Source organism: Amblyraja radiata, chromosome 17 (genome assembly GCF_010909765.2).
Source record: "Amblyraja radiata isolate CabotCenter1 chromosome 17, sAmbRad1.1.pri, whole genome shotgun sequence".
NCBI lineage: Eukaryota > Metazoa > Chordata > Chondrichthyes > Rajiformes > Rajidae > Amblyraja > Amblyraja radiata.
In genome coordinates this window covers 19427561-19455295 of record NC_045972.1, presented here as the reverse complement: position 1 = coordinate 19455295, position 27735 = coordinate 19427561, and the positions used below count along the sequence as shown (strand labels likewise).

Sequence of the window (27735 nt, the reverse complement as noted above, 5' to 3'; positions counted from 1 at the left end):
TGGGATCCTTTTGTCTGGCCTCCCTGAGAAACTAAACAGTCCCCTTCGCTTGGCTTGTGTACATATAGTTTTATAAATATATTATATAGAAATGTAATTGTCCATTACACAAACAGCTCGTGCAACTCTCAGCTTTATCGTCCTTCTCAGCGGAAGTGGTCTCCTGTGAGTATCTCTGGGTTTCTGCTCAGTTTCATTGTCATTTCCCATTCCTTTCCGCATTCAGGCAGCAAAATGATGCTTTGCAACTAAAGCTCACTGCCAGACACTATTAGCATCTCAGCGAACACATCTTCTAGCTGCTGAGGCTATTTATCTCACCTTCACACAGTGCGGTTATCATGTAACCACATTGTCGTTCTGCCCCTGTCATTTTCTTTTGCAGATCCCCCACAGCAACAGAACTGGGCTCAGTAACACGTCCAGATAGTTATCTCCATTTCTTGCTGCATTCGGCCAGCCGAACTCTCTTTGTCTTGCTATGAAGATGTTTTCTTTTATTCCTTTGCCCCCTCCCTCAACCAGCCGTCCCCAACTCAGCTCAACCACCTTGAATGCCAGCCAGGCACAGTTGCCAGCCTGAGTCTGAATCTCTGATCTTTCTGTCTCAGAAGGCCCTGCATTTATTTAGTGCCTTTTACATCCTCAGGACAGTCCCTGATACTTGACTTCCATGAACCGAAGCCATGATGAAAGCTTGACAGCACGTGCCATTGTGTTCAGGAACAGCTTCTCCCCGGCTGTTAGGAGACTACTGAACGGGTCTCTCAGAAGCTAAGTGTGTGGTTCCAATCTCCCAACCTACTGACACGGTGGAGCAGTGGTAGCGTTGCGACCTTACAGCGCCCGAGGCCCGGGTTCGATCCTGACTGCGGGCGCTGTCTGAACAGAGTTTGTATGTTCTCCCCGTGACCCCGTGGGTTTTTCCTGGGAGCTCCGGTTTCCCCACACAATCTTCCTCCCACAGGTTTGTAAATGAATTGGCTTTGGTAAAGATTGTAAATTGTCCCTCGTGTGTAGGATTATGTACAGGAATCGCAGTGGGCCGATGGGTCTGTTTCCACGCTGTATCTCTAAACCAAACTAAACTAAACTAAACTTCCCCCTTGCCCTTTACCTTATCTACACTTTCTCTGTTGCAGTAACACTATATTCTACACTGATTATTTTTTGCTATGCACTGCCCCGTACTGCTTGCTTGCACTCATGTATTGCATGATTTGACTGGATTTGCTGTTGATTGCAGTTCACAGAAAGGAAAGGTTGGAGGAACCAGTGTGACCTCTTTCTTTTCTTTTCTTTCCTTCCTGCCACCGCCTCTTCTTGTCTCCTCTTAAGGAATTGGAGTAGAATTAGGCCATTCAGCCCATCAAGCCTACTCTGCCATTCAATCATGCCTGATCTATCTCTCCCTCCTAACCCCATTCTCCTGCCTTCTCCCCATAACCTCTGACACCGTACTAATCAGGAATCTATCTATCTTTGCCTTAAATATATCCACTGACTTGGCCCCCACAGCCTTCTGACAGAGCCGGTGATCTATTCCGACTGACTTCAGTAGATATTTATCTGCGTGAAGCAATGTCGCCACATGGTCGCCACATGTTCGCAGGTGGTTGCCAGGAAATCACCTTTATGGTCGTGAGGGGTTCCTGCATTCTGGGAACTAGTCGCGGCCCCATTATGGATGTTGAAAAATTAGCGGCGACCAGAATGAAGCCGCCATGGAGAGTATCGATAATTCTCGTACTGTAGGTGCGTCGCCAGGAGGTCGAAGGTTCTCGTAGGTTCTCGTAGGTTGTAGCCAGTGCTGACCGGTGAATTTCATTGGCTCATTGGGAAGAAAAATCAGAACCAAGGATAACCGACCGGTAATGTTAAATGTCTGCCGAGCTTCACAGCCGTGTATCTCTGTCTTATTAAAAGTTGTCTCCACTCCTTCTCCCTCCTCCACCCCCCTTCTCCCCCCTCTCCTCCCCCCCACCCTACCCCTCTTTTAAAGGACTTATCGTACACTGTGCTTTAGCCGTCTTAATTACAGCGCCAACCTTCCTGTTCATCGCGGTGTGCGTCTGTATCACCTTGGCTTTGCACCGTGTGAATTTCACTCAGACAGCACTCCCCTCGCTTGCCCTGTCCCCCGCCTGCATAACGGGCTGGTGAAGGAAGTGATGTGTGTGTGTGTGTGTGTGTGTTCCACTCTGACAGTCGCCGTTCCAGTTGCCGTTTTTTCAGGCGACTGCCGGCAACTTGAAGTGGGACAGGCCCATAAGACCTAGACTCTCCCACCACCTATCTTCCCTATCTTGCCTGTCCTTGCCTCTTGCCCCACCACTCTTCACCGCTCAGATGTTGGTGTTGATGTAAACTGTGCCACTGACACGGAGTACAAGCCTGGCGCCCACCTCTTTGCCCAATCACTCCAGATAATGTAACGTTTTGCCCTACATGACTGGCACATTTTCATTGAATTTCACTTTAATGGCTTCAATAACAGCAACCATTTAAAGCGTCAACACCCTGGTATATACCTCAAAGAAACCGTCTAAACTACTCTGAGTGACTGAAATGCCCGCTATCTGCGTGCGATTGGACGGCATAGTTGGGTTATATTTATAATATTAATATTGGTCCCATTAGTATCTATGATATATTAATCTTGCAATTTCACGCTGTATACTTCAGAAGGAATAATTACAATTTTGCCATGCTCTTTTCAATGGTAATGTCACACATCACACCAACTGAAGTGTTCTGCAGCAGTAAAGATTAGAAGCCTGATCCGTACTATTTTTGTCAGGGGGCGTGGTGGAGGAAGAAGTGGGGGGAAACTACGCCGTAAACCATCAACTTATCAATGGGCTCCATACGCTGAGTGCCGGATGTAATGAAGGATCAGAACGTGTGGACGCTGTTCGCCTGAAACATGACGAAGTAGGTGCCTGGCAGACACCATCCCTCATCCCACCATGTGGCAGAGTTCCCGCTTCACGCAGATAAATATCTAGTGAGGTCAGTCGGAATAGATCACTGGCAGTATCAGAAGATATTTCAGGCTCATCACAGTGATCAAGAGAGAAAGAGACGTGGGTGAGGGAGTGTGTGTATGTTTCATGTGCGTCACCAGGTCTATGACCTCTATGTATATGTGTGTGTGTGTGTTGCCGTGGGTCTGTATTTCCGTTCTAAATATGTGCCTATTTTGCGTCTGTACACACGTTTGTGTTCGGCATTGTTGTGAGAGCCTTGACAGTGTGTGTCAGGGCTGTTCTTATATCAAGTCCAGGTAATTCCATTAGTTTTCCGATGAATCAACTTCTGATTGCAATAGATTAATGTTCACTGTATCACTGGTGAACGATGATAAGTCCAACGAGACCACTTCCATTCCACTCTGCCACCCGACCTATGATTTTAGAATGGAAGCTGCTGTTAAAGTCTGATCTGACAACACCATTCTGAGGAAGGGTCCCGACCTGAAACGTCACCTATCCGTGTTCTCCAGGGATATTGCCTGACCCGCTGAATTAAATCTTTTTTTTGTGAATGAGAGTTTTCAGTTGTGCCGGAGGGATCTGCAGATGCTGCTTTACAATGAAGATAGACACAAAATGCTGGAGTCTGAGGAAGGTTCTCGACCTGAGACATCACCTGTTACTTTTCTTCAGAGATGCTGCCTGACCCGCTGAGTTACTCCAGCACTTTGTGTCTATCTAGCATCTGCAGTTTCTGCTAATACCATTCCTATGTACAAAAAGTAATCTGTTTTCAACTTTCTGTAAACATATCAGAAAATGATAGAATTTTTAAAACAAGTTACAGCAATTCAAGTGTGAGCTTGAGGCTTGGTCTACACACTATGTGGCCAGGATTAGTGTGTCTCGGCTGCTGTACATTGGAACTTTTAAATGTGTGGTTGATATTGTCCCTTCACCATCCTGTAGCAAGTACAGAGCTGCTGTTAATGGATGAGATATCTGTAACACACCGCATCTCAGTCCCTTTACCATTGTAAACCTTCAACTGTTTTGAAGCCATTGGATTAATCTAAGGGAACATCAAAGCTGAAGATCACAAGCTATATTGAAATTTTCATTCCATCTTTCATATTCCAAAACAAGGTGGCATAATCGGGCGGCACGGTGGTGTAGCGGTAGAGCTACTGCCTTGCAGCGCCAGAGACATGGGTTCGATCCTGACTACGGGTGCTTGTTTTGTACGGAGTTTGTACGTTCTCCCCGTGACCTGCGTGGGTTCTCTCCGAGATCTCCAGTTTGCTCCATAGATGCACAGGTGTGTTGGTTAATTGGCTTGGTATAAATGGAAAAATTGTCCCTAGTGTGTGTAGGGTAGTATAATGTGCGGGGATCGCTGTTCGGTGCGGATTCAGTGGGCCGAAGGGCCTGTTTCCATGCTGTATCTGTAAACTACACCAAACTAAACATCTCAGGGGGAAACATGACCCATTGAGTCTATGCCAGCTCTTGGAGCCTCGCTGGAAGTCTCATTCCCAATTTGCTTCCTTGCAACTCATTCTTCCATCAACTCCCAATTCTCCTCCGCCCAACAACATGAGTGGGAATTGTTAGCAGCCTGTTCTCCTGTAATATGGGAGAAAGCTGGTGTGAACAGGGTGAATCATCAAGCAAGCATGTATGGGGCGGTATGGTGGTGCAGCGGTAGAGTTGCTGCCTTACAGCGCCAAAGACCCGGGTTCGATCCTGACTACGGATGCTGTCTGTACAAAGTTTGTATGTTTTCCCCGTGACCATGTGGATTTTCTCCGGGCGCTCCGGTTTCCTCCCACACTCCAAAGGCATACAGGTTTGTAGGTTAATTGGCTTTGGTTAAATTGTAAATTGGCCCTAGTGTGTGGGATAGTGTTAGTGTATGGGGTGGACTTGGTGGGCCGAAGGGCCTGTTTCAGCATTGTATCTCCAAAAGTCTACGGTCTAACATCTAAAATCACACAGGCAGCTCCTATGGTCATGAAGAGAGCATGAGAGGGGAAATATAGGAACCCCAGGAGCAACTTTCCCACTTGGAAGGTGGTGAGTGTATGGAGTGAGTTGCCAAAAGAGGTAGATGAGACAGGTACTACAACAACATTTGGACAGATTCATGAACAGGAAAGTTCACAGGGATATTGAAACGCAATCAAATGTGATCAACTGAGAAGGAGCATCTTGGTCAGCAGGGACGAGTTGGGCCGAAGGGCCTGTTTCAGTGCTGTATGTGACTCTATGTTTAAACCCAGGTCACTGGAGCTGTGGGACTGCAGCACCAACAGTTATTCTGCGGGAAAACCATTTGTAATTGAGTATTTCCAGAAATAGACCTTTGGGTCAAATCGGTCCGTGCCAGTGTCTGTCTCATCTACTTGAGCCCACGTCTAATCCTAAACTGAGTCAGAAGCAAATGATTAGAATCGAATGGTTATCAGCTGAGTTAGAGAGCTCTCCTAGAACTACACAGGAGTTTGCAAGAATCTTCTTTGCATTGCCTCTCATACGTATACCTCCTCTCCAACAAGTATCAAAACCATCTACAGCAGTCCATGTAGAAGCGAGGAGCTGCGGATGCTGGTTTACACAAAAGGACACAAAGTGCTGGAGTAACTCAGCGAGTCAGACAGCAGCTGTGGAGAACATGGATAGGTAACGTTTCAGGTCCTCTCCAGAGATGCTGTCTGACCCGCTGAGTTAATCCAGCACTTTGTGTCATTTAATGTGAGTGTGTGAGTGTGAGTGTGTGTTGTGTGTGTGAGTGTGAGTGGGCATGTGTGTCAGAGTGAATGTGTGTGTGAGTGTGTGTGAGCGGGCATGTGTGTGTGAGTGTGTGAGTGTTTGTTGTGTGTGTGAGTGTGAGTGGGCATGTGTGTCGGAGTGAATGTGTGTGTGAGTGTGTTTGTGAGTGTGAGTGGGCATGTGTGTTGGAGTGAATGTGTGTGTGAGTGTGTGTGTGAGTGGGCGTGTATGTGTGTGTGAGTGGGCGTGTGTGTGTGTGAAGAATGTGTGTGTGAGTGTGACCACCTTGTGCTGACGCACCCTCTACCCAGCCAGTGAGCATCCAAGAGCTTCGAGCATTCCACAGCTGCTCCCTGATGAGCGTACAGCCAACCCAGCCAAGACTAGGCTCTAAGCATTTAAATTCCCACTCGTTCATCAGCAGTGCGCAGGCTGATCGTGGAGGTGGAAGGTGCGTTTCAGGACCATGTGCTGTCGGTAGCATCAGTGGACATTGCCAGTGATGGGGCCGCTGCTGATGGTTGGTGCACAGAGCTGGCAACGATGCGAGATCGGGGAAAGATTGGCATGTATAGTGAGCAGCCTGTGGAGACTGGTGTAAGAGTGCGCTGGTTAGCAGAGATCAGCGAGGCTCTGGGGGTTGTAGGCCATGTCAGCCCGTCGCCAGCCAGCTAACGGAAATGATAAATGACGACAAGCCCGGGCGGGAGGGAGGGAGCGGGGCCAGAGGTCGCTATGCAAATGCACTGCTGTCACTGCAGGGGTGCCTCTGCTTAATGAGATGGACTCCATGTAATGAGCTTTTTGTGGGCATTCTCCAGGCCTGGCAGATGGAACCAATGACGGGGAGTCATCAGGTTGGGACAGAGGACCAGATATAAACCAAACCTCGAATCCCTTTCCAGAAATACTAAAGGATAAGCTTCCTGTCTGCATGTAGAGACAGCAAAAGATGTCAGATTGTAAACGTCTACAGATGCACTGTGGAAAGCATACTGTCAGGGTGTAACTAGGGTTGCCAACTATCCCGTATTAGCCGGGACATCCCGTATATTGGGCTAAATTGGTTTGTCCCATACGGGACCGCTCTTGTCCCGTATTTGACTGCTACTACTCGGGTTGAGGGGACTGTCGGGTCGGAGCTCCGCGTCCGGCCCCACCTCACCCGTCCCGATGTAGTGCAGTCCATGGAGTGCAGCAGCAGCTCCTCGCCTGTGGCCCTGTCGCTCGGCAGCCCGGCCAGCAGTCCGACCTTCGGACCTTCGCTTACTGCCAACATCACCACCCCCCCTTCTCACGGCAGATCATCGGTTCATGAGTTGGATGGGGTGCTGGACTTTGTGTGCAACATCGCTTGGCCCGGGCCAAAATTCCTCAGCTGGCCCGCCGGCTGGGCTTTGTGTGCAGTCCAGCACCCGGGCCAACTCATCATTCACTCAGCCACGGCTGAGTCGGTCAACAAATTGCCATCGGGAATTTGTCCCTTATTTTGACCACTCCATTATTTGGGAAAGTTGGCAACCCTAGGTGTAACTAGGCCTGGTTTGGGAACGGCACAACCCAAGACCAACAGAAGCAAACCTCCAGATCCAGCTGTTATCAGGCAACTGAACCACTCTACCACAACTAGAGAGCAGTCCTGAACTACCATCTACCTCATTGGAGACCCTTGGACTATCTTTGATCGGACTTTACTGGCTTTATCTTGCACGGAATGTTATACTATTGTGCATTTGTACACTGTGAATGGTTCGATTGTAATCATGTATTGTCTTTCTGCCGACTGGTTAGCACGCAACATAGGCTTTTCCCTGTACCTTGGTAGACGTGACAATAAACTAAACTAAACTAAACTGTTGCAGAGAGTTGTAGATGTAGCCCAGTCCATCGCATCCACCAGACGCCCCACCATTGACTCCATCTACACATCACGCTGCATCGGAAACACTGCCATCATAACAAAGGCTTGTCCCACACCTATCCAGACCCTTTTCTCCGCTCCAGTCCAGCAGAACGCTTGAAAGCTTCTTCCCCTCTGTTATCAGGCTTCTGCATGGTCCTACCGTAAGCTAGAGTACTGTACGATTCACCTCTACCCCATTGTGGACATTGGACTTTGTCCATGGAACTGACACGCTACAATGCTGAGGACCATATTCTTATATATTCTTATATATCTTCCCCCTTGCTCTATCTATTGTACTTAAGTTTGACTTGAATGTATTTATGTATGGCATTACTGATCTGTGTAGGAAGAACTGCAAATGTGAAGATGGATTTTGTCATAATTCCTGGGCATTGATTGACTCTCAATCCCATTAATTTCTTCCACGCTATGTTTTTGAACTAATGCTAGTTTCTTTCAGCACCACACTCCTTCCATACCTATTACTTGCCCCTATTTCCAGGAGATTTAGCAATGTTTCCTATACTTGCCACCACTTAAATCTTTAATTTGCTGTAATCCTTTCTCACATGGTCTATGTGTCAGATTGGATGACTAAATGAATGAATGAACATTTACCAGAGACATTGAGCTTATGGCACTACACTCGTCATCCTCTATTGAAGAGCTAGCATTTGGAGCTGAACGGCCTGTAACTTCTATGCTTTTGTGAGCAATGAGTGGAATGCTTAAATGTTCCTTTCCTACAACACATTCGGAAAAATTATAAATGAAACATTCAGAAAATTGAAACAAAAACATAAAAAGTTGGAAATATTCAGCTGGTCAGGCAGCATCTGCGGAGGCATGAAAATATGAACCCGCTGGTGGTCTCTTGCGGTGTAGGAGCTTCAGCTGGGTCAGAGTTCCCTCCACCTGTCGGCCATGTGAACCGCTGTTTAGGGCCACTGGGCAAATACAAAACATGAGAGGAATGATTCGGGTAGATGCACAGTGTCTCTTGCCCAGTGTAGGGATATCGAGGATCAGGGGTCATAGGTTCAAATTGAAGCGGAAAAGATTTAGTAGGAATCCGAAGGGTAACATTTTCACATAGAGGCTGGGACTATCCCATTGTTTAAGAAGCAGTTGGACAGGGTACATGGATAGGACAGGTTTGGAGGGATATGGACCAGGTGCAGGCAGGTGGGACTAGTGTAGCTGGCACACGTTGGCTGGTGCGGGCAAGTTGGGCCTGTTTCCACACTGACTCTAATCAGTGTCAGCAAGTGAGGCGCAAAGCATGAAGTAAGATGCGTTTGGGACAAAAGCAGAAAATGGTGGAAAAACTCAACCAGTGCTGGCCATAACTGCGGAAAGAGAAACCGTCATCATTTCGGGTCTGCAGCCCTTCGTCGGAGCTGAAGAGTTTGTAGGTTTGGCGGGATTGGAAGAAGGGGGGACGTGCAATTCATCCTTTGTAAGCTGTCACCAGTTGGCAACGTTAAGAATAAAAGCCCAAATGAAGATCAGACAAGACATGGTACACCGTGGTTTCAGCTGGTGGAGTGCAATGATTAATTGATGTGTGGGTACAAACAGACTGTCTCCTATTTATGCAGTATTGTGTATAATTAATCAAAATATGAACGACAGTGACTTGTGACTAAGCAGTTGGAGCCATCAGGTAAATTGACTCACCAAAGAAATAAAAGCAAAGCCCATTGACAACCAGGTTCAATTCCTTTGACATTTCCTTGTAGTTTGTCTTCTCTAACTGTACGATGAATCTGTTTTTAAAGTACTTCCTTTTGATTGAAAGCTCTCGAGTGACTAGTGCGGATGCACAATGTGACTATTGTTCCGAGCTCTCTCCTTATCTCAGCCTGTTATTCCCAGCCTGATATTCCCAAACTCCCAGAAGCTGGGACAGGCTGCAGATTAACCTTGCTCCTTTGTGTGCGGGGAGCCGGGATTGGTGGGGAGAGGTTTAGTTTCGCTGAGAGATACAGCATGGGAACAGGCCCTGGTGTTTTTTTTTCTCTCTGGAGCGTCGGGGTGTTGAGGGGAGACCTGGTAATAAGTATATATAATGGTGAGAGAAACAGATAGGGTAGACAGTCAGAACCTTTATGTCCAGTGTGAAAATGTCCAACACTCGAGGACGTACTGTAGCTGTGAGGTGAGGGGGGGTGGGGGAGTTTAATGGTGAGGTGCAGAGCAATTATTTACACAGATAGTAATGGGTGCCTGGAACTCATTGCCAGGGGTGGGTGGTGGAGGCAGATATGATAGTGGCGTTTAAGAGACGGTTAGATAGGCACATGGAAGTGCACAGAATAGAGGGATATGGATCATCAAATCAGTTTGATTGAAATCAAATGGCATTATGTTCGGCACAAACATTGTGGGCCGAAGGGTCCTTTCCTGTGCTGTACTGTTCTATGTTCTGTGTTCGACTCGCCAAATCCACACCGACCATCGATCATCCAGTCACACTAGATCTGCTCTATCCCCTTTCCTCATCCACTCCCTAAGGGGCCTACAAACCTGCACGTCTTTGGGATTTTTTAAAACTAGTTTTGTAAGGAATGTGGGATTTTATGCTATTAAGCTTCACGGCAGGATTTATCATGGGAAGTGTCAAACTCTCCCTGCCTGGTCACAGTCCTGCGAAGCTGGTCCGTCAGCCACTCACATCCACTGCACCGAGTGTTAGAGTAGACGAGAAGCCTTATTATAGTCAACGTACACTTGTCTAAGAGTATCGCCAAGAGTAGACACAAGGAACTGCAGATGCTGGTGCACAAAAAAGGCACCATGAAGTGCTGGAGTAACTCAGTAGGTCTGGCAGCAAGTCTGGCAGATATGGATAAGTGACGTTTCAGGTTGCGACCCTTCTTCAGACAATATTGACTACACTTCAAGTCTTTTAAGTGCCAAAGTGCCTCAAATTGAAGTTCAGTTAATATAGTAAGGTGAGGGAGTAGAGGAGCTCCATTTATATGCACCAAGCTCCACGACAGTATTGAGGTATTACCTTTGACTAGGATGATGGGAGAACGTTCTTTGCTCATCTTCAGAGTTCTGATGTGGAAATGTTGACATTGGAAGTGAAGATGGGACCTCACAACATCCCCTCAGCGCCATTCTGTTCTCTAGTCTTCAGTGTGGAGCTTGAACTCACAAACATCTAACACAAAGTAGTGACAGCAACACAGTGACTGACTCTGTAATTGTAATTCCTGAATAACTGAACATAACATAAATGCATAAAATGGATAGGTGACGTTTCGGGTCTTGACCCTGTGTCCGTTGACCCACTAAGTTACTCTAGCACTCTGTGTCTATCTTTGGTACAAACCAGCATCTGCAGTTCCTTTTTATTGCATTATAAAATAATTACAAGTATTAGTTATCTGAAGCAAAAAAATTTAAAAACCCATTGAAACTCGCAGATTTAAAGTTTCAGCTGTGGACGATATATTTTACTCTTGCCACACGTGTTGCCTGATCTGCTGAGTGCTTCTAGCATTTCTCTATTGGTTCCATTTCAGTTCCTGATCCCTCTTCCCCCTCACGTATATCCAACCCACTTCCCATTTTATTCTCTCCTGCAGCTGTTAACCTATGCTAGGATATGGTTCCCAAATTAATGGCATGCATCCAAATGATTGTGGAGTGGGAGTTCCAGTGTTATCCCACACAGATGAGATGCATCTAGTACTGAGCTACAGATTGGTCAAAATTGGTTGAACGTTTGGGTGGTAGATATTGCGGTGTTGGGAGATATGAGGAGCTGCAGCTGCTGGTTTACAAAAAAAGACACAAAGTGCTGGAGTAACTCAGCAGGCCAGGCAACATCTCTGGAGAGCATTAATAGGTGATGTTTCGGGTCAAGACCCTACCTCAGACGGGTGAAAATTGCAGTGTTTGTTGGGTTTTTGGACCTAATCCCGTCCAATTCCCTTTAGTAGACATTTTCAGAGAACAGAGAACATTAGGGGCGAGCAGTTGGGCAATGGTAGAGTTGCTGCCTGACAGCTTCAGAGACCCGGGTTCAATCCTGACCACAGGCGCTGTCTGTACGAAGTTTGTACGTTCTCCCTGTGACCATGTGGGGTGCTCCGGTTTCCTCCCACACTCAAGAGACCTACAGTTTAGTGGGCTTTGGTAAAATTGCAAATTGTCCCTGGTGCAGGATAGTGTTAGTGTGTACTGGTCAGCTGGCGGGCGCGGACTCGGTGGTGGACCAAAGTTAGTTTGGTATCTTTAAACTAAACTAACTCAGGATCAAAGCTGGATCAATTCGTCCCCTAATCTCCATTCCATCAAATGCCTATGGTTTACGGAATCAAGGGTAGGGGAAAAGTAGCCACTTAAGGCTGATAATGACAATGACTTTGAGAGCATAAGCCAACATTTTCAGGAGACGGTTATGAATTTATTGAATTTTAAAACAAATTATTATATATTTATCTGTGTGTATTACATTTATAGGCCAGTAATGCTGCTGCAAGTACCAATTTAATTGTTCTATTGTCTGTATATCTGACAATTAAATATTCTTGGCTCTCTTGAAACTAAGAAACTGGGAGGAAGTTTGAGTAGCTACATCCACCAACCCAGTTAGACCAGAGCCATGAGCTTCAGTGTGTATGTTGCTCATCGTTATGTAACCTGAGACCTTTAAATTAAAAAAACAGTATTCCTCCAATGGTTTTTTTAAGAGACATCAGAAATGATGTCGAGTGATTATGGGCACAAATTTAAACTTCTGGATTGATATGGGAATGAAAACATTTAACTCAGAACATTATGGTTTGCACTGCTTCAAGGCATGGTAGATGCAGGTTTGATTGTGGCTTTCAAAAGGGGAATTGGACAAATGTTCAAAAGAAAAATAGTAGCGATGCTTTGGTGAAAGGGTGAGCACCAGGGACTGTGAGAGAGATGTACAGACTCAATGGGCTGAATGGCCACGGTCCGTACTGTACTGTACCAGTTCTAGAGTTCTATGAACTTGAAGCATTCTCTGTATTCTGTCTTCATCCACAAGAAGCAGCTTCCTTGCAGTCTGGGATCACTAATGTTTGCACTGTTGTGATGAGGCTGATTTGCTTGACATCAATGTATTACGAAGGCTGGATGGGAAGTTCCCAGAGGCATCTTTACCTGTAGAGTGTTTAACATCTTTTCCAACTGTCAGCATATGTTTGCCATCAAAAATTGCCGTCTCTACATGAGAGAGAGAGAAATGTCCTGGAAATCTCTGAGATGAAGTAAAGATGTTTCATAGAGGTGGTGAAGACTTTTCTGTTCAGACCCCATAATCTGCAATGATGTAAAAAAGAGGCAAGTTTACAATGTTTGCCTGCTTAGTGCAAAAAAAATGTTATCCCTCAGGTTCCTATTAAATCTCACCCCCCCCCCCTCCCCCCACCTTAAACCTACGTCCTCTAGATCGTAATTCTCCTACTCTGTGTGAGAAACAAGAGACTCTGTGCATCAACCCGATCTATTCCTCTCATGATTTTGTACACCCCTCATCCTCCTGTGCTGCAAGGAATAAACCTGTTTCAATAGGGCTTTCAGGGTTTTCCTCAAGGGATTTATTACAGCCAAAAGCAGACGGTACATCAGTCAATTTGTGCACAGCAAACTCCCACAGACAACACCAGGGTCAGAAACAGATAACCTAGTACCACCCTTCAGAGTATGCGATGAATATTGCCCAAGTCATCCTGGACTCTCCGACTCTTCTTCATGTTGTTATGTGATCCATCTACATCCAGTGAAGAACCATGCAGCACTCTGGTTGTGATCCTCCACCTACGAGATGCCCCCACCAGCAACGCAGATCTGCCGCAGCCCTGCGCACGGATGTCAGTCAGTGTCGACCCAACCTAGAGATCACACTGAGCTGAGATGCTAGCAGCTCCCAAAGGAGGTCTTCAACAGAGAAAGATTACAGCACTCCCATTAATCTGTAGCACGTCAAAACTAACAAGGGACTGGCATCTCCACTTTAAACAGAAATGGAGAATCTTCTTCCTCCCTTTCTTCTGTTCTTTCTCAGCCCTGACAGCAACAAGGGGAATGACGCATGCAAAACATCACCTTCATCTCTCAAATATAAATTTCATTAACAATTAGACCCTTTGAGCCAGATGTAAGCAAATGCTTCTAATAAGCTTTCCTGAGGGAATGGTGCTCAAAGATAATTCACGATAAAGTGTAAAATGATTAGGTTTGGTTTTGAGAGCAGGATTTCTAAAGCGTTACTGTGCAATAATTAGGTAGCTGTTTTTCCACTATGCCAGACAATTTTATACTGGCAAATCATCAGCAATGTGAACACTTTGTCTTGGGGGGTTGCGTTGGTCTTGGATGAAGCCATGCGGTCTTTAACAGCTTAATACATTTACACAGCACACAAGAAGCAGCTGACATACCGAGCTAGAAGTGTCGGCGAATCAGTGTGCTGAGCGAGCTTTTTAAATTAAAAGTCACCAGTACAAAAGCACTAACATCTTTGCAGGGAAATAGGGCTGGAAAGGTACTGTCTGGTAGCTCATTACAACTTGCGTGGTATGACTTGTGCCCCAGACTGTAAAGGGCTGCTTAATCTCTTGGAATCAATGGCAGGAATGGATCCATTGGCTTCAGTTACCAAGCGACAGAAGAGGAAAGAGTTGCGGACAGCTTTATCCATTCCTGATCGCCACCGTGCATCCCGATTATGAGCAGAATGGTGTGCAAACTGCATGTGCGGCATGATGGCGCAACGGTAGAGTTGCTGCCTTACAGTACCAGAGCCCCGGGTTTCAACCTGACCATGGGCACTGTCTGTATGGAGTTTGTCTGTTCTCCCCATGACCGTGTGGGGTTTCTCTGGGTGCTGCCCAGCTTACAACCCAGCGGTATGAATATTTATTTCTCTAACTTCAAGCCACCCTTACATTCCATATCTCTCCGTCCCTCCCCCACCCTAGTCATCCTACTAATTTCACTGCCTGACCAATTGAGTTACTCCAGCTTTTTTGTGTCTATCTTCGGTTTAAACCAGCATCTGCAGTTCCTTCCTACACACTATTAATTTCACTGACGTCCTGCTTAGTTTTGCTGTTTCATTCATTAGGTTTCACTCGTTATCACCCTCTCCACAGCCAACAATGGATCATTGTGGGCTCCACCTTTCCTTGATCATCGTTATTGGCTTTGATTTGTCCTTTTGCATACCTTTCATTCATATGTTCTTTGCACTTCTTCACATATCTAGTTTCCCTCTCACCTGACTCTCAGTCGGAAGAAGAGTCTCGACCCGAAACGTCACCTATGCCTTCTCTCCAGAGATGCTGCCTGACTCACTGAGTTCTACATAAGATTCCGGCATTTGCACTTCCTTTGCGTCTCTCACTTGCACCTGATTGTTACTTCATTCACTAATCCTCATTCACTAATGAAGCCATCTAGGCTCATCCAGCCACAAGTTGTTTCAAACCCCAACAACAGACCATGATACTCAACAGCACTGTGGAAGGTGGAAGCATTGTCACTACAAAGACAGCAGTGGTTGAAGAAGATGGCGACCATTAAGGACGATTAAATTCAGGCCTTGCCAGTGATGGTGGATGAATAATAATGACATTAAATTTGAATCTTTGTGGTTCTATGGGGAGATACCAAGCGCTGTATTTGGCAAGCCCTTGTGGCTGTCACTGCAGATTGCCACCACTAGATGGAAGTGTCGAGGCAGCAGATCCCATCACTGCTTCTCCCCACATTCTGTTCCCAACCTAATAGAACCCAAAGAGTGGAGTGGGGTTAAGGGGGGAGATACCCGAGGATGAGACTGAGCCAAGAGTAGTCATCTCTCCCCTCAGCCTGTGATGGGACATATTTTCTATGCCCAACCACAGTTTGCACATCAACACCATGTATTTGCAGCAAATCCCTCACACGTTGATTTTTATTTCTTGTTTTAAAGCAGCTACTAATCCACTCATTCCACCCAGCTGGCGTCTGCTGAAATTAAAGACGGTGAGCCTGTTTGGCGGGAATCAGACCTGCGATGCCTCACACGGCCGAATAGCCCACTGATGATTAAAGTCCCAAGCTCCCTTCTTCCATTTCCACCGCACTGAACAGGCTGAGGATTGAGAGTGTTGAATGAAAACACTTCACCCCCCCCGACCGAGAGTGTTCGGGCCGGCACAGTGTCACAGGTGGTAGAGCTGCTGCCTCACTGCACCAATAACCTGTTTCACTCCTGACCTCCAATGTGTCTGTGTGGAGTTTGCACGATCTCCGTGTGAACGCGTGGATTTCCTCTGGGGGCTTCAGTTTCTCCCCTCATCCCAGGCGTGGGCATGTTAGCAGTTTAATTTGCCACCGTAAATTGTTCCTCATGTGAAGGTGAATTAAAGAATCTGGAGAGATTGATGGAAATGTGGGGAGAATAAACTAAGATTAAGTCCAGGTCAAGGGTCGGCAACCTTGTTCTGCATAGGGGCCAGGACCCATGTCTGTGAGAGGATGGCGGGCCACATCTATCGCCACAGTTAATAAATGGAGGTAATAATAATACATACTAACTATATTTAAATACTTGCAGAGAAATACTATCTGGGATTTCTTTTAAAGCGGTAGGAGGTGAGGAGGATGAGTCACATCTGTGTTACTAAACAGATGAACAGAACGCCCAAAAGAAGCTTAAATACATTTTACCGTTCTGCGATTAGCCGTTGAGCGGAAGGGAGGGAGGGTTTTGAGAGGGAATGGGGTTTTTTTCTGTGAGGATGGAAGTCCTCAGAAAAAAACAATACGCCTGCGGGCGGGATGATTTTGGGTTACGGGCCGCATTCGGCCCGTGGGCCGTAGGTTGCCGACCCCTGGTCTAGGTCTAGTATAAATGGGAGCTTGATGGTTGGTGTGTGATCTTGATGGGCTGAAGGGCCTGTTTACCCTGAATGATTATTAAGGACACCATGATCACATTAAGCTCACTTTTAATCGCGACTATGTTCTGTCTGTACAGATTCAATCTCCCCATAGACCCAATGAAACTACCAGCTTTCAGAGTGAATGAAAGGCCCGCATTTATGTAGTGCCTTTCACAGCCTTGGAACTGCCCCAAGGCACTTTACAATCAATAAAGCCCTTTTGAGATGTTGTGCTACAGAAAATCCTGTGACCACTTAGTGGATGGAACTCTGCCAAGGACAGCAAAGATGATATGGTTTGAGGGAGGGATGGCTGGTAATAAAAGACCCACGAGTGGAGCATTTGGGGGGAGCATTGAGAACCTCAAGGCCATGCAGGGAGCACAGTGAGGCCCTGGAAGGAGTGCTCCAACTCACAAATTAACCCTTCCCAGCCCTGCCAGATACCTACCTCTCTGCCCCATTGGTGAAGAGTCTGTTACATCCATGCAAACCTTGTGAGCCCATCTCAGAGTGGAAACAAGTAATTTCCATGGAAGGTGAGATCTCTGAGAGTGTGGCCCTCCCTCTGTACTACACTGGAGACTCAGCTTCGATCTTACTACTTTGGTCTATGGAATGGGACCTCAACACGGGACCTTCTGACCTAAGACATGAGATTGATTCCCGCTGGAGCTCTGGAGGCTTTCCCACCATCAGTCAGACCGGTCCGTTGCAGAAACAAGGGACTGCGGATGCTGGTTTACCAAGGAACGACACAAAATGCTGGAGTAACTCAGCGGGTCAGGCAGCATCTGTGGAGGTGACGTTTTGGGTCCAGACTCTTCTTTTGGCTGGTTCCAGGCCGGGCTGCCGACACCGCCCCCTCCAACCAGTACCTGCACTGCGACCGCCTGCGGGCCACGACCAATCACTCCACCAATCCTTGCCTCAACTCACCTGGATTCCAGGCCCAGTTTCAGTCCGAGGATCTGAAACATAAAAACATAGAAAATAGGTGCAGGAGTAGGCCATTCGGCCCTTCGAGCCTGCACCGCCATTTGATATGATCATGGCTGATCATCCAACTCAGTATCCCATCCCTGCCTTCTCTCCATACCCCCTGATCCCTTTAGCCACAAGGGCCACATCTAACTCCCTCTTAAATATAGCCAATGAACTGGCCTCAACTACCTTCTGTGGCAGAGAATTCCACAGATTCACCACTCTTTGTGTAAAAAATGATTTCCTCATCTCGGTCCTAAAAGTCTTCCCTCTTATCCTTAAACTGTGACCCCTAGTTCTTGACTTCCCCAACATCGGGAATAATCTTCCTGCATCTAGCCTGTCCAACCCCTTAAGAATTTTGTAAGTTTCTATAAGATCCCCCCTCAGTCTTCTGAATTCCAACGTGTACAAGCCGAGTCTATCCAGTCTTTCCTCATATGAAAGTCCTGCCATCCCAGGAATCAGTCTGGTGAACCTTCTCTGTACTCCCTCTATGGCAAGAATGTCTTTCCTCAGATTAGGAGACCAAAACTGAACGCAATACTCCAGGTGTGGTCTCACCAAGACCCTGTACAACTGCAGTAGAACCTCCCTGCTCTTATACTCAAATCCTGAAGAAGGGTCCCGACCCGAAACGTCACCTATCCATGTTCTCCCAAGATGCTCCCCGACCTGCTGAGTTACTCCAGCACGTGGTCCTTTTGTGAATTAACCAGCCTCTGCAGTTCTTTGTTTCTACCACATATAATCCCTTACTCGGTTATAGCAGACACTCAGCAATAACAGACACCATCCCCCCCCCCCCCCCCGCCCCCCTCTGTGGTCCGTTATAATGAGGGTCTACTCCTCTTGAAGGGGGTTCATATTATCGCAACCTTATGAAATTGAATGGACAATCGTAAGCCCCGGAATGCTATCAGAGTACTTTAGGGGATTCACTTGAGATCGTAATGACTTAGAACAAGTTCATTTTTACCGGTCTGTTAAATTGCACATTGCAACGTTTTAAGCAGGGATCAAAAATAGATGTCTGCATAGAACTATAGGAAGCCAGGCGCCCCATCAAAGAAGGTATCTCTGAAAGCCTGGCCTCTGATGCTTTGGGAGCTCAGCCACAACAGACCAAGAAGAAAGGAAGGGGGTGCAGTGTCTTTAAGTGGAAAGCCGCTGCACATATTTCAGATGGAGAAAGTTAATTGAGCCTCCTGTAAATTTGCCAATTGAGGGATTTCGAAGCACTGTTGTTGTCACAGTGACTTTGCCATCATTTGCTTGGTTAGTTATCCATCTGCTCTCCCCACCTCCCTCCGTGGTCCCATTGGACTCAGTATTGCACTTGTCTGGATCGCTTTCTGCAGTCAGGTGTGATTGAGCCCAGCAACCATCCAATAGCACAGATGGCCCGACGTTGGGCTTTTGATGTCGTTTTTCACTTCCTGAATTATTAATCAGCTTGCTGGAGCTCCCTAGAGGTGCTCAGCCTCACCTTCTCCGAGTTTGCCTGGTGTTCAACGTCTGTTTGCCTCGAGCATGCAGCCGCGTAACCAGGGAAGCATTGGAATCCGAAAGATAGATACACAAAGTGTCGGAGTAACTCAGCGGGTCAGGCAGCATCCCTGGAGAAAAAGGATGGGGTGGCGTTTCGCAGTCGGGACCCTTATCCCTTCAGCCTCTGCCGTTCTTTCTTATCTCAAGCATAGGAATATTGTTGGTCATGAAACACTCGGCTAGATAGGTTGAGGTTGGAGATGCAGCATTGAAAGAGGCCCCTCAGCCCTCTGAGTCCACGTTGGTCATCGATCACCCGTTCACACTAGTTCCATGTTATCCCACTTTCATATCCTCTCCCTACACACTGGGGGCAAGTTTACAGAGGCCAACTAACCTTTACATTGTGGCAGGAAGCCAGAGCACTTGGAGGAAACCAACACAGTCAAAGGGAGAACGTGCACACTCCACTCAGACAGCACCCGAGGTCAAGGCCAAACCCGGGTCTCTGGCCCAGCGAGGCAACGGCTCTACCAGCTGCACCAATGTGCTGCCCAGATAACTAGGATGGCCCTTTATGGGTCTTCACAACTATGACATTCGTACTTAAACAGCAACAAATGTTCACATGATCCAGGCCTTGGTTGATAAATGGTTCACATATAAGGCGAGGTTCTTTTTGATAAATTTAAAGGACAATTACATGTTAGAAAGATGGCTGAAAGTCAAATATTTGAGTAATTGATTATTTCATTACACTAAAACCTCTGCCGATAAAACTTTCTTCACCCAGGAAGGATTTGCATTTCTGTAGTGCCTTTCACACCCATTTAAAGAACATCGCAAATCTCTTTACCGCTTTGAAGTGTGCTCACTATTTGCAAAGAAGGAACTTTTGGCAACCATTTAATGAATGATATGCTCATCTGCACAAATGCAGCATTGAGCGGATAGTGTGTTAGGGCCTATTTATTGTGGGCGGCACAGTGGGCAGAACAGTTGCGCAGTTATAGAGTTGCTGCTTTACAGCGCCACAGACCAGGGTTCGATCCTGACTATGGGTGCTGTCTGTAAGCAGTTTGTATGCTCTCCCTATGACCACGTGGGTTTTCTCCAGGTGCTTCCAATTTCCTCCCACACTCCAAAGATGTGCAGGTTTGTCCCTTGTGTGCAGGACATTGCTAGTGCATGGGGTGATGGCTGGTTGGAGCGGACTCGGTGGGCCGAAGGGCTTGTTTACACGCTGTATCTCTAAAGTCTAAAGTCTGTTGAGTCATAAGTGTTAGACTTAATGATAGGGAGAACCTCCCTCCTCAAAAGGGACATGGAACACGTGCAGCCGGAGGAGATTGGTTTAACTTGGCATCAGGTTCTGCATGGACATAGTGGGCTGAAGGGCCTGTTTCTGTGCTGTACTATTCTATAACTCTAAAATAATGTCATGACATTTTTTAGTGGACAGAGCGTAACTTGGTTCAATGCCTCACATGAAAGAGTGCTTGCCCCCTAACATTGGAGATCTGGCTTCCTTCATCACTTGGGGCATTGAGTATAAGGGCAGGGAGTCATGTTATAGCTTGAAAGAACTTTGGTTAGGCTGCAGCTGGAGTACATCGTGCAGAAAAATAGGGTATCTGGAAAATATAGACAGGCAACGTTTCGGGACTGGACCCTTCTACCAGAATGCTACCTAGATTAAATGATATAAGCTATAAGGAGATGTGGACACATTTGCATTTTTCTCTCTGGTGTACTGGAGGTTGAGAGCAGACCTGAAAGAAGTGTAGAAATTTATGAGAGTCATATGTAGGGTAGAGAGTCAGAACCCTTCTCCCTGGGTGGAAATGTCAAAGCTTTTAGAGGGGCCAGCTTTAAGATGACTAAAGGGGATATTCAGGACATGTTTCTTCCACAGAGAGTGATGGGTGCCTTAAAAACTGTCAGAAAGTGTATGAAGAAGGGTCTTGACCCAAAACCTCACCCATTCCTTCTCTCCAGAGATGCTTCCTGTCCCGCCCGCTGAGTTACTCCAGCATTTTGTGTCTATCTTCTATATGGTGGATATGATCGTGGCGTTTGAGAGGCTTTTGGAAAGGCATATGGATATGGAGGGATACAGATCATGTGCAGGCGCAGGCGATTAGTTTAACTTGGTGTCATATTTGGCGCGGACATTGTAAGCCAAGTGGCCTGTTCCTGTGTTGTACTGTTCTATATTCTAAACTTATAATAACTGGGTACATCTATTTTTGGCGAGGAATTTTTAAGTTTCTGTATGACAGAGAATAGTAAGCGTAAACAGACACATCTGGCACTACTTGGTTCATTTGAACTCTGTGCTTCCTTGAGTCTGTAAATGCCTCCAGCCAGTCCATTGTATAAATAACATCAACTTGCACTTTCAAAGCACATTGGTTGTAGAAAAATGCCCCAAGTGTCAAGATGGTGACATACAAGGACAAAATGGGCATTGATCCAAGGAAAGTCACATTGCAGGCATGCATATGAGGCTTGGTCAAGATCGTAGGTGTAGATGGATTGGCTGAAGTGATAGAAAGGTTGAGACATTGGAAGAGCTGAGAATATCCATAATATGATTTTCATTTGACGGGGAAAGGGGAACGAGGGTGGCTCAGTGGCGCAGCTGGCAGTGCCGCCGCCTCACAGCGCCAAAGACCCAGGTTCGATCTTGACTTCGGGATGCAGTCTGTGTGGAGTTTGCACGCACTTCCTGTGGTCATGACGGTTTTCTCTGGGTTCTCCAGTTTCCTCCCACATCCCAAAGACGTGCGGGTTATTAGGTCAATTGGCCCTCTATAGACTTTAGGTTAATTGGCCTTCTTGGGCTTCCACAGTAAATTGCCCCTTGTGGCTCATGAGAGGATGCGAAAGCGGGATAACATAGAACTATTGTGAATGGATGATCAATGGTTAGCGTGGACTCGATGGGACAAAGGGCCTGTTTCCATGCTGTATCTTTCAATCAATCAATCAATCAATCAATCAATCAATTCTTCTTCAACGATCCCCTTATTTAATAAGGTCTTATATCTTTTACAATATTGCTTATCCTCTGAATTTATTCAATAAGGATTGATTTTCATTTTAAAGCACATTCTATTTTCTTAGACTTCCGCAGACCAATAATGAACATGGTAAATCACAGCATAAACCCGCTTGCTCAGGATTGCATTAAAGCATAAACAAGACGGGTTTGTGACTTACATATTTTGAAGGAGAAGATCCACATAAATTCAACACACAGTTGTATCAAATTAACAGGTGGCACAGTGGCGCTGTGGTAAAGTAGTGGTGCAGCCGTAGACTTGCTGCCTTACAGCGCTGGACACCCGGGTTCGATCCTGACCATGGGTGCTGTCTGTACGGAGTTTGTACATTCTTCCTGTAACCGCATGGGTTTTCTCTGGGTATTCCGGTTCCCTCCCACGCTCCAAAGATGTACAGGTTTGTAGGTTAATTGGCTTCTGTAAATAGACCTTTGTGTGTTGGATAGAACTGGTGAACGGGTGATTGTTGGTTGGCTCAGACTCGGTGGGCCGAAGGGCCTGTTTCCACAATGTATCTCTTAGGAAAAAGTGCTGGAGTAACTCAGCGGGTCAAGCAGAATCTCTGGAGAACGTGGATAGGTGATGTTTCGGGTCAGGACCTTCCTTCAGCGATGCTCCCTGACTCGCCGAGTTACTCCAGCACTTTGTGTCTTTTTTAAAATTAATCCAAGTCCTTCTCCGGGTGTGGAGAGGCTGTGTCAGGACCTGGCCTTCATCTGTCCACACTTGGTTGGAAATTAGAGGTGCAAGAAGGAGGAGCATGGGACAAGAGTCGAGCATTAGGCCTGAGTTATTGTCATATGTCCCAGACAGACCAATGAAGTTCTTACGCAGAGCACAACAGAATATGTAAACCTAGTACGCTGTGAACAGTATAATAAATGAGAAAAAAGAGCTGTGTGTGTGTGTATATTTATGTACATATATATATATAATATTTATACGTACATATATGCACACATACATACATACACATAAAAACAACAAACATTAATAGCGCAAAAAGACAAAACCAATGCCCCCAATTCGATCTAGTTCAGAGCGTATTTGGAGGTTGCAGTGTTTAATATCCTGATGGCAGTAGGGAGGAAGCTGTTCCTGAACCTGGACGTTACAGTTTTCGGGCTCCTATATTTTCTTCCCAATGGCAGGAGTGAAATGAGTGTGTGGCCAGGATGGTGTGGGTCTTTGATGATGCTGACTGCCTTTTTTGATGCAGCATCTCCAGTAAATCCCTTTGATGGTGGGGAGGTCAGAACCTGTGATGGACCGGGCAGTGTTCACCGATTTCTGCCGTATTTTTCGCTCCTGGGCGTCCAAGTTGCCGGACCAGGTCGTGAGGCACAGTGTAATGACTATGTAACCGAAAGACCTTGTGGCCACTTGTTGACCTAGCCAGGTTGTGCAGTCACACAGCGGGCAGGATATGGGCTGCTTGCTCTCATGGTGTTGTGCATTGTGACCAGCTACTACGGGATGGGGTAAGGCAAGGGGGTGATAACAAACACAAAACAGCTTGCCATAGGAGAGGTGAAAAGATCACGGGGTGAATCAATGCTGAATTATCACTGCAGCAATCCTAAAGCACATTCGTACTCATGTGCATGCCCCCTAATGGCATCTTTTGACGCAAACTCAGTGTTTCAAGCAGCGTTGTGGACAGAGTTTCCATTGCCTAACCTAGTCTTGCAACTGGGAAAATGCCACAATGATCAAAGGTTGCAGGGGTCTCTGTTCTACCATTTACATCAATGGTATAATGGCATTATTGGCCAACTTACAGTATACAAGGAGGCTGGAAACAAATCCACTTGGCCAAGGAACAAAGAGTACACAGAAAAGACAGGTGAGAGGCGAGCATACTCTTTATATTGTATTTCCCAAGCAGGGTGTACTTTAAAGATTTTTATTGACTTGCTAAATCATGCTATGTGTAATGTTCGTCCAGCTTTCAATTGTTTACCATCGGTAACAGTAGCTGATAATCTTTTTATACAGCCACCATTTCAGTCTCAATCCTGGGATATGGGAGGCCGGCCCTGATCCTGTCAAACTTACATTTTTGTTTAGAGTTACAGCGTGGAAACTGGCCCTTCGGCCCACTGAGTCCGTGCCGACCTGCGATCCCCGCACCACAACACTACCCTACACACAATAGGGACAATTTTACAACTTTAGCAAACCAGTTTGGCTACAAACCTGCACGTCTTTGGAGTGTGGGAGGAAACCGGAGCACCTGGAGACAACCCATGCAGGTCACGGGGAAAACGTGCAAACAGTCAGCACCCGTAGTCAGGATCGAACCAGTGTCTTCGGCGCTGTAAGGCAGCAACTCTACCGCTGCGCCACCATACATCTCCATCCACAGGGGCCAGTTTCACGAATCAAGTAATACTGGGTCCATGTGGGTGCAACCCTGTGCTGAGGAAGCAGCCTTTAGCTAGGGGAAGCCTCATGACCAGCTAAAAGGCTCATAACTTAAAACAACTCTCCACACGTCCCTTCCGCACAACTGCCAGAGAGAGGGGGCAATGCTGAGGTGGAGACGCACCTTGCATTGCTGCCTCCTCTCCAAAATATTGACATCCACGAACGTGCTGCCTGAATTAGCCTCATGACCAGCCCGCCCGTAATTTCCAATCTGAAAGGTGTTTGCTGTAATCAGGGCCGATTTATTGCGCTGCTTGATCGAAGCCATTTTTAGCGTGGTGACAGAAGGGGACGTTTAGTTTCCAACGGCAGGTTAATGAAATAAACGGGAGGATCTACCAAATGGTAAACGTTGACAATAACGTAAATTGCTTGCTGTAGCAGAGAAATTGAATATGGTCACAATTCCCACATACCACACAAGGAGTGGAGGTAATTGACTTTCATGTAATCAGGCTTTAAAATCTGCTCAGTAGTATTTCTAAGAATCCCTTTGTGTTGATGTTTTTTTCTGTATTCAGATGGAGACACAGAAACCAACGTTAGATTTTGGACTAGAGATATTTGAGTAGGAAAAGAATCCAGGTTGCGTAATGGAAGGAAAATTTAAAAAAAACACAGAATATTTAATACGAATCTGAGGGGTAACTTTTACACTCAGAGTGTGGTAGACAACTGGAACGAGCTGTCAGAGGAGGTAGTTGTGGCAGGTACTAAGGCAGCATTTAAAAGACACTTGGATAGGTACTTGGATAGGAATGATTTTGAGGGATTTGGGCCAAACGTGGCCAAATGGGGCTCGCTTAGATGGAGCATCTTGGTCAGCATGGATGAGTTGGGCCGAATTCCTAATTCCAACATTCCAAAGACGTGCAGGTTTGTAGGTTGTAAAGTTTCCCTAGTGCGTATGATAGAAGTAGTCTACGGGTGGTCGTTGGTCGGCGTGGACTCAGTGGGCCGAAGAGCCATTTTCCATGATGTATCTCGAAACTAAACTAAACTCAGCAGGTCAGGCTGCATCTGTGGGAAGATTTGCGGTTCTCAGATGAAGAGTCTCAACCTCAAAACATCGTCTCGATTTCTCTTCCCACTGATGCCGTGCTGGGTATTTCCAGTATTTTCTGTTCTTGGTCAATGGAAGGATTTGCCCTAGTCCATAGCTCAGTGGGTAAATGTGCCGCTCTGGAACAGCCAATTTACTCCCAATTGTGATGATGGCATAAAAGGTTTGAACCAGGAAGTATGACCCTTACGTGTTACGAGTGTTTTATTGTCACACGTCCCAGACATATATATATATACACACACACACATTGTGCTATTTTCATACATATATATATATATGTGTATAAAAGAAAAAACGACCAACAATAGTGCAAAAATACAAAAGCACTTCTCCTACGTCTATGTAGTTCAGAGCTTATTTGGAGGTTGCAGTGTTTAACAGATTGATGGCTGTTGGGAAGAAACTGTTCCTGAACCTGGCTAAGTGTTCGGCTGGCAACCGGAAGGTAGCCGGTTCGAATCCCGCTTGGAGTGCATACTGTTGTTGTGTCCTTGGGCAAGACACTTCACCCACCTTTGCCTGTGTGTGAATGTGTGTGAGTGGTCGTAGGGGCCGTAGGCGCAGAATGGCAGCCACGCTTCCGTCAGTCTGCCCCAGGGCAGTTGTGGCTATAGAAGTAGCTTACCACCACCGAGTGTGACTGAGGAGTGAATGAATAATGCGATGTAAAGCGCCTTGAGTATTAGAAAGGCGCTATATAAATCCCATCCATTATTATTATTATTATTATTATTATTATTATTATTATTATAGTTTTCAGGATCCTCTATCTTCTTCCTGAAGGCAGGAGTGAAATGTGGCCAGTGAGTTGTGGGACTCTAATGATGCTGGGTACCTTTTTGACCATTGGAGATGTTGGCATTACTATCTCAAACTCTGGTTCAAGTTTTCACTCTCATCTTTACTGTATGTATACTCTTTGTGGGGCTTTGCTCTGCTTGAATTAGTTGACTTGTTTTATGTATTCATATCACTGACTCTAAGGTTGTGAATAGTGCAAAATATAAAGTTATGTCTCTCTAGTTTCTTTGGTCTCTAAAGTCCAGTCTCTGAAACTGTAAAGACTGATCCAGTTTCCAACAAGCTTCCTACATGCAATGCCCAAGAGGCATATATGTTTGCTATTTCAACATTATAATATGAGGAAGATTGACACAAAAAACTAGAGTAACTCCGTAGGTCAGGCAGCATCTCTGGAGAAAAGGGTGACGTTTCGGGTTGAGACCCTTCTTCAGACTATGAGTCAGAGGAGAGGGAAACGAGAGATATAGAAGGTAACTAGTCTGAAGAAGGGTCTCGACCCAAAACGTCACCCATTCCTTCTCTCCAGAGATGCTGCCTGTCCTGCTGAGTTACTCCAGCATTTTGTGTCCATCTTGGGTAAATAGAACAAATTAATGAAAGTTATGCAAGAGACAACAATGATCATGGGATGGTGGAGCCCACAATGGTCTATTGTTGGCTGTGGGGGTAGGTGATAACGAGTTACACAGACAGTGGAACTCAACAGGATGTCAGTGAAACTAGTACGATATCTAGGGTGGGGGAGGTACGGAGAGAGAGGGGATGCAAGGCTTACTTGAGGTTAGAGAAATCAATATTCATACCGTTGGAGATAGATACAAAATGCTGGAGTAACTCAGCAGGACGGCCAGATGCTCTGGAGAGAAGAAATGGGCGACGTCACTCATTCCTTCTCTCCAAAGATGCTGCCTGTCCTGCTGAGTTACTCCAGCATGTTGTGTCTTATCTTCGGTATAAACCAGCATCTCCGGTACCTTCTTACACATTTCATACCGCTGGGTCGTAAGATTCCCCAGTGATATGAGGAATATGGGGAAGTGTTATGTTATTTTATCCGTTTAGAAATAATCCCAACGCTAGAAAGAACCACAGGAGAGTTTAAAAAAAACCCACTCAAAAGCACATAGGCCTCTCGAAACAACAAATCTGCCATGAGACTAATTGCAGGAATTGTGACGCGTTGGTTAATCTCACCGAGGTGCCAGCACACCACATCGCGCAAACAACACCGTGGAAACATGAAAGGCATCGCACGCCACAGATGCTAAGACTGTGGGCATTGCCCCCGCTGCCCCCGAGAAATAGCAGGCCTCTC

General features: G+C 46.2%; 1 protein-coding gene and 1 long non-coding RNA gene across 4 annotated transcripts in view; both read left to right on the top strand.

Moving 5' to 3' along the window:
* gse1 (Gse1 coiled-coil protein) overlaps window positions 1-27735 on the top strand; it is a 507238-nt gene that overhangs the window by 343218 nt on the left and 136285 nt on the right. The gene's annotated exons all lie outside the window — the stretch shown is intronic.
* LOC116982563 lies at window positions 88-19470 on the top strand. Its single transcript, XR_004414496.1, has 3 exons — window positions 88-99; window positions 10837-10838; window positions 19306-19470. It is a non-coding gene; the product is annotated as an uncharacterized LOC116982563 (long non-coding RNA).